The sequence below is a fragment of the Propithecus coquereli genome, unplaced genomic scaffold (assembly GCF_000956105.1).
Source record: "Propithecus coquereli isolate 6110/MARCELLA unplaced genomic scaffold, Pcoq_1.0 Scaffold129, whole genome shotgun sequence".
Lineage (NCBI taxonomy): Eukaryota > Metazoa > Chordata > Mammalia > Primates > Indriidae > Propithecus > Propithecus coquereli.
In genome coordinates, this window is record NW_012137080.1 from 1,451,984 (window position 1) to 1,459,304 (window position 7,321).

A 7,321-nucleotide genomic window follows, 5' to 3' on the forward strand; every position below is an offset into this window, starting at 1 on the left:
TTTTGGTCTCTAGGGACTACGAACTTACCAAAGATAAGCTCTTAAGAATTCTCAGATCTGCTCTTTCCTATGAAAACTAACTCCATCCATTTTACTAATAGACGTGCAATATTTCTACTTAGTCATCTGAAACCTTCCGCTTCATGAACAAGTCACCAAATTATATGTTAACAAATTATCACAAGAAGTGCCACACTATTTTTAAATTTTTGATTGAAGAAGAATCTGAGAGACACAGCTGGATTCTCGGCGAAAGCATGGGCTAGAAAGATAAGTTGTTTCCTGAACCTTCGAGACTTTTTTTGTATTATTTTCCTGCTAAATTGCATATTTCTGTCCTTCAGAGAAGTCTTGAAGAGATCTGATTTCCTTCTGTTCTATTGTGTAGGTGTGAACGCCTTTGCAATTGAAAAGGGAGCCGCGGAGGGTGGCAGGGCCGAGTCAGCAGAAGTTACACAAAGTGAGGTGCGCGCTTTGTGACTGGTGAGAGCTCTAATGAGGCCAAGGTCGTGGGTTCAACCCCTGAAAAGGCAGATACTTCAGTCAATTCCCTGCCAGCGGACTGCACCCCTAAACTACTGCAGATTTGCTGGAAATCCAAAGATGTGAGGGTCGGGGATGTGGGTGGGCTGACAATGCAAGTCCCTGAGAGGGGAAGGAGACCTCAGCAGTGCCCTGCCTCCCTCTAGTCCCAGAATAGGCCGGTTGCCAGGGGGACAGGGCCAGAGTGGAGGGCCCCCACCTCGGATACAGCTACAGAAATCTGCTCCAGTTCTGAATCCACCAAGTACAATTGGGGTGCCCTGGTTCTAGGTCCATCTAGTTCCCTGGTGATCTTCTGGATATACATGAATACACACACACACACACACACACACATATATGTATTCAAACACGTGTAGCCAAATCCATAGAGGGACTATCTGTGACGAGAACAGGAAATGAGGAGGAATATTTTAAAAAATCAAATGGCCCTGCACATGCCAGACAACAGCATGTCTTTCAACTCAGACGTATGATTACCTCAACTGTATACCCGCGGTCCAAAAAAAAGAGGTGTTTGTGGTGGCAGGAGTGAATTTAATCATTCATGACTCTAAAGGATGCTTATAAAGATTGATTGCCTCCACGGAAGGCAACAATAAAGTACATAAAATTATTATTGCATAGCTTTTATATTGACAGGAAAAAGAAAGGACATGAACTTAAGTCCAAAGAGGTAAGCCTAAAACATCCAAATGAAGTAGAAACTTCCTCTGCAATTCTCTTACCACATCAAATTATAAAACAGACAACTTTGCTGTCCCGAGTTCTCACCAGTTCTGAGTTCTCCTGAAAACCAGGATCCTGCAAAACTATAGCACTCAACCCTGGATCTTTCCAAAGAAATTGAAGACATTTTTAAAAGAACCTTCTGACAGGTAGGATGCCACCTGCTTGTCCTACAGGAATACCATGCAGGGGCCTCCTAGTACTGCTGCACCATAAATTACATTTCCAAACCTCACCAATTTAACTTTTGGAGAGAGAGATTCTGAAGAATGGATTTGTTTAAGAAAAAGAAAAGGGATTATAGGCTATCAGACAGGACAGAAACAAACTCTTTATATACGGGTATAAAGACTGAGATGGCAACCTCTGGTTTAGCTCTAGCATAATACGTAAAATACTCCAAACCCACAAAAGGACCAAGCCTTATGTTCTTTATATGCTTTATTATGTAGTAATTGATACATACAGAAGAATATATGTGGCTCTTATGCAAATTGCAAAGCATTATAATAAAACCAGTATGTCTGAGTCCATATCAACATAAGATACAGATCGAGGCCAGCAAGATCAATTATTTTTTAAACTTTTAGAAACAACAGGCCGGGTGCAGTGGCTCGCGCCTGTAATCCTAGCACTCTGGGAGGCCGAGGCGGGCGGATCGTTTGAGCTCAGGAGTTTGAGACCAGCCTGAGCAAGAGCGAGACCCTGTCTCCACTAAAAAAATAGAAAGAAATTAGCTGGACAACTAAACATATATATATATACATAAAAATTAGCCGGGCATGGTGGCGCATGCCTGTAGTCTCAGCTACTCGGGAGGCTGAGGCAGAAGGATTGCTTGAGCCCAGGAGTTTGAGGTTGCTGTGAGCGAGGCTGACGCCACTGCACTCACTCTAGCCTGGGCAACAAAGCGAGATTCTGTCTCAAAAAAAAAAGAAACAACAGTTTGTTGAATTATCTGTTTGGGAATGGATAGAAAAGAAGTGATTATAAATTATATTCACTCTAAGAGATACCTGAGACCAATTAAGTCCCCAGGGAACCACACAGTAGGTGTAAGCAGGATTAAGTGCCTGGGTAAACCACAAGGTAGGTTAAGGTCAGAAGGGGTTCAGGAAGGAAGGTCACAGGAATAGGAAGATTTAGTTCCATCCCTGAGGTCACAGAGCCTGGCCCTTAGGAGGCACTTAATAAATATTTGACCAAAAAAAAAAAAAGAAAAGGTATGAAATTCAAGAAAACTGCTTAACTTCTCCAATACTCAGTTTCTTTCTAGGTAAAATGGAATAAGGCCCTGTGTATACCAGCCATCCTTAGAAGGATCAAAATAAGAATGTATCTGGAAATACTTTATGAGCTGCAAAAAGCGATATGATTTAAAGAAATGTCATTTTATATGGGATCTTCAGATTTTTTTGAGTGAGAGGATTTTGTGCAATTGCTTTTGGGAGGGAAAGGTGTTAGATGGTGGTTTTAACTCACCAGGGTTTGAATTTCACTTCAGGATATCCTGCTGCTATTCTGTCTCTTTCATCTGAAATCGTTTCCAAACGTGCAGCTTGGTCACTGAGCCCCTATAAGCTGGAACAGAAATTATGTTCTCCGCATATGAAAAATATGCGTGTTACGGCACATTTGAAGTCTTAAAGGACGGCTCCTTGCTGCAGCTGAAACAATCGTGTTGAAGGTAAAAAGCAGAGGGGAGCCATGAATCCTAGCACTGTGAAAATTTCTGTTTTCTTACATTTCTCTCTACAAATACTTGTTTAATCTCGTTAAAAGGATATTAAAGTATCTAAGCACTTTGGAGTTAGAAAAGGCTCTCTTTCAAAGAAGCTTTACCTGTGTAGTTGAGTTATATCATTTCCATTAGGTTTTGAAAAATACTGAAAACTGATCCCAGATAGTCATTATTACTTTGGGGGACCCAAGGTTGAGAACTGCTGGTTTTAGCTATTGGTCAATGTCCCATCTTAATGGTGACTCCACTGGTGAACAATTTCCAGTATTTCCTTCCCAGTATTCCTTACCCCAACCCCACCTCCATAAAAATGTCCCTGAAATTACAATATTCCATCATACAATTTAATTAAGTCAGAAACATTTAGCCAGTAGAGTTCATCAAACAAGTGCAAGTCAGAGACCAGGTTGATGTTGACAGCTTACTATGGGCTAGAGTCGTGCTGAGTCCTTCACTTCCACTCTCTCGTTTAATTCTCAGGCCTAGCTTGGTAGGGTAGGTATTAGTATGCACATTTTACAGATAACAGAACCTGGGAGTTCAGAGAATTTAAGTAATAACTGGCCTAAAGACAAATCATCAGGAGGGGATAAAGCCATTATTCAAACCCAGTCAATCTAGCAGAGTCTCTGCTTTGCTGTTTCTATCTAAATACAGTCATGCGCTACATAGCAACATTTCAGTCAATGACAGCGTATAGGAAGGTAATCCCATAAGATTATAACAGCATACTTTTACCTTTTCTATGTTTAGATACACAAATACTTACCATTATGTTACAATTGCGTACAATATTCGGTACAGTGACATGCTGTACAGGTTTGTAGCCTAGGAGCAATAGGCTACACCATGGAGCCTAAGTGTGTAGGAAGCTACACCATCTAGGTGTGTGTAAGTACAATCTACGATGTTCGCACAGGGATGAAATTGCTTAACGATGCATTTCTCAGAACATATCTTCGCCGCTGAGCGATGCATGACTGTACGCGAAAAACCTGAAATTCTGAAATGTTCAAAGTGACAACACAGTATCTCCTTACCTAATATACGGAAAGCTGAATTTTGTATTGTTTAATGTAAATTTTTAGAGGAAATCTGTTGTCTATGTATTTTAATCTTACTACCCATTTCATAAAAATGCATCCAAAAAGAAGCGGAGAAGCCCTTATTAGAGCATGTGTCCAGTTTTTTATTCAGAAAACATGATAATTTAAGAACATTTGAAGCCATTTATCCCCCTAGACAATTCTCAGAGAACATTCTCAGAATAACCAGAGTCATAGCAGCCCTGGGGACAATGTCCTCTTCTCATGTACAGCTTCAGGCAGCCAGGATCGGGGCTAATTCAGAGAACTTTTGCAAAATGGCATCAAGATCTCATGGCCCTTGATACTGACTAAGATCAATTAAAGATTATTTTGCCAGTTTGTTGAAACAAGAGGAAAGACAAGATGAATACTGCTAAAGAATAAATCTAGGGGACATTAGGAAAAAGAGTCTTCATAATGTCTAAAATAGGACATCTTCATGACAGCGTTTGGCTCATGCAAACATTTAAATTTTTAAAACAACCACGTTGCATGAATCTGGTATGATTCCAATTCCCTGAAACTGGGTTCTAATAGCTCTGTTCCAAAGAGGCTAAGTGGGCCTTCCTACTTTCCCCCCTACTCGGAACAAAGAAAAGACAACATCCTCACCCTTAAGTGACCCAGGAGCAAAGAGAATAAAAGATCAAAAGGGAGACATCTGCCCACCTGAGGAACCGCACACAGAATGAATATTCAGATGGAACACCGGGTTACAGAAGATTTCTCCCTTTCCCAGACAAATAATACCAAGCGTTAAAATATGTTCAATACTAGTTTGAAATGTACCCACATATCTTAAAAAATACCCTGCCGCAATAGTTGACAAATGGCCAAAACATGCATGTGTGTGTATCTAAGAGGTCCAATAGGGACAATTCCCTACTAGAAGACATTTATATTTTTAGGAGCTGCCTTCTAGCGGCTAAGGCAAGACACACATCTTCCCAAGTGTCACCCACCACACTGAGAAATGCGATGCAAATTTAAAACTCACAGAAACAAACCTTTGTCTGAACTGCCCTAACAATAAAGACTCCCATTCTATTGAGACTTAAGAAATTTCCCATTATTGTTCAACTTATAGAATATATTTTTTCCTGAAGAAATCAGTTTTTTTCCTTCAAAATAAGTGAAATCCTGATACAATTAATATGACATAGAAAAATCTCAGGTTGCTTATTTATCTTAAGCAATATTGTTTACACTAAACTTCTGGCAAAAGAAAGGATAAGGGGGTAGCTTTCTTTTGGGTGCATCATGCAGGAGGAGGTAGATTTTGACCTGTATGTATCAACATTGCAAAATTGTACTCCAACTCCTTTCTTTGATGGCCCATGGAGGCATAAGCAGGTATGCATATGTCCTCTGGCGCAGCTGCACAGACTGATTTGTTCTAGATCATATGCAAATAATCGACAGAGGAACTGGTACTGAGTCTATCAGAATGATGGCCTAAGCACTAATTCTAAACTAATCAGATTTAACAGAAATCATAAAGTGGAATACAAAGATATTTCTAATCACATGGGTATCATGAGCATTATTTCTTGAGCATTGTTTTAATTGATTTCAAATGTCTCTTTGGGGAGAGAGACGAAATGAACTATGAGTGCTGAAAGAAGTTCACCTAAGCCAAACAGAGAAGGGGTGTGTGTGCGCAGTAGCACCACCCCATTGCAAGTGGCAGCCCTGGTGCGTGAGGGGCCTAAGGCAACAGCTAGTGACATTAATGAATGTCAATAAGAAAAATACTGAAAAAAAAAAAAGGGAGCAAATTTTGTCACATATGGCAGAATAACTGAAGCTGAATGATTTGCGAAGTTGCATGTGACCATCCATTAATACTCTAAGGTTGGGAGTGCACATAGTAGAAACAATTAGGAGATTCGCGGCTAAAGAGAAGCATCTCTCAGTTCCTCTTCTCCCTTCTAAACCCAGAGGGATTTGATCTTTAATTCACTGGAGACGAGCGAGAGGACTCGCAACTACCATGTGAGTACCTACTATGCGCCTGGCTTCCCCGACCTCATCTCACACGATGGCTTCCAGGAATCACCAGGATCCCCGACAGAGGTTCCTTCTGTGCTGCGTGACCTGCTTTGCTCCTGCCACTGCAGACACCCACGCTGCTGCAGACTCCGAGCCACAGCGAGGCTCAGAAGATCAAGGGACCAGTCACAGCAGCCTTTTTAACTTTGGGAAAACCCAATGCTCACTTCACTCAAACGTTGCAAAGTGGTGCCATGACCCTTTAGCTCTTGGCTCGCCAATTCAAAGAGCCACATCACATACAGCCCTTAAGCTGCCCACGGCATGATTCCGTGTCTAGTTCCTTTCCAGGTCCCCCTAAGCGGAAGACAGTTCTGGCAGGGAGTCTGGGCAAGATTACTATAATATTTAGCCTTTGTCCCTTCTTTTGCTATGTCTTATTGTAGAATGAGGCACGCAGGTCTCGGAGATTAAGTATGCTGGAATTGAGACCTGTGCTCAGAAGGTACCTGCAGGACCTCAAATAGGCTTAATCCAGCCCAGGAATCTCCATTTCAAAGATGAAGAAACTGAGGTTCAAAGAAAGCAGACACCCGTCCCTTCCTCAGTGAGCAGAGGAAGGCCTGGTATAAATTTAATGCCAATACCATACCTCCCGTCTTAGTAAATTTACTGAACACCTGACCAGGTGGGAAATGGGCAGAACTGAATGAGGCCAGGCTTCCCTCCCTCAACTACTGGTGTGAATGGATATACACAACCACACTTCCTCTCTGGGCTTTCATTTTCTAATCCATAAAGTGAAAGAAAATAGGATTGGATTGGTGATTTCTAATGTGCCTTTCAGCTCTGAAACTGTCACAAGGCTTGAGGATACAATTATATTTGGGTGTGTGTGAGTACATATTATATATCATATATATGAATATAGACATACATACATAGGATATGTTACAATCAAATGCTGTTTCCAACCATACGTTTTGCCTAATCTCCCCAGCGACCATTTTGCCTAATCCCAAACCAAGGACAGACTCATCTCATCACTGCAGAGCCTCAGAATCCCAGGTATGTGGTCCGTGCCCCACTGGCTCCTCTCCAAACACCCAGTGCAGAGTGAGAAGAAAGAGGGGCTCTAGTACTTTAACATGACCTATTAAGTCATTAACTTCCTCGAAGGAAACGGCCAATCTGAGGCAGGGCTGGGCTGTGGGGGGGTAGAACACAC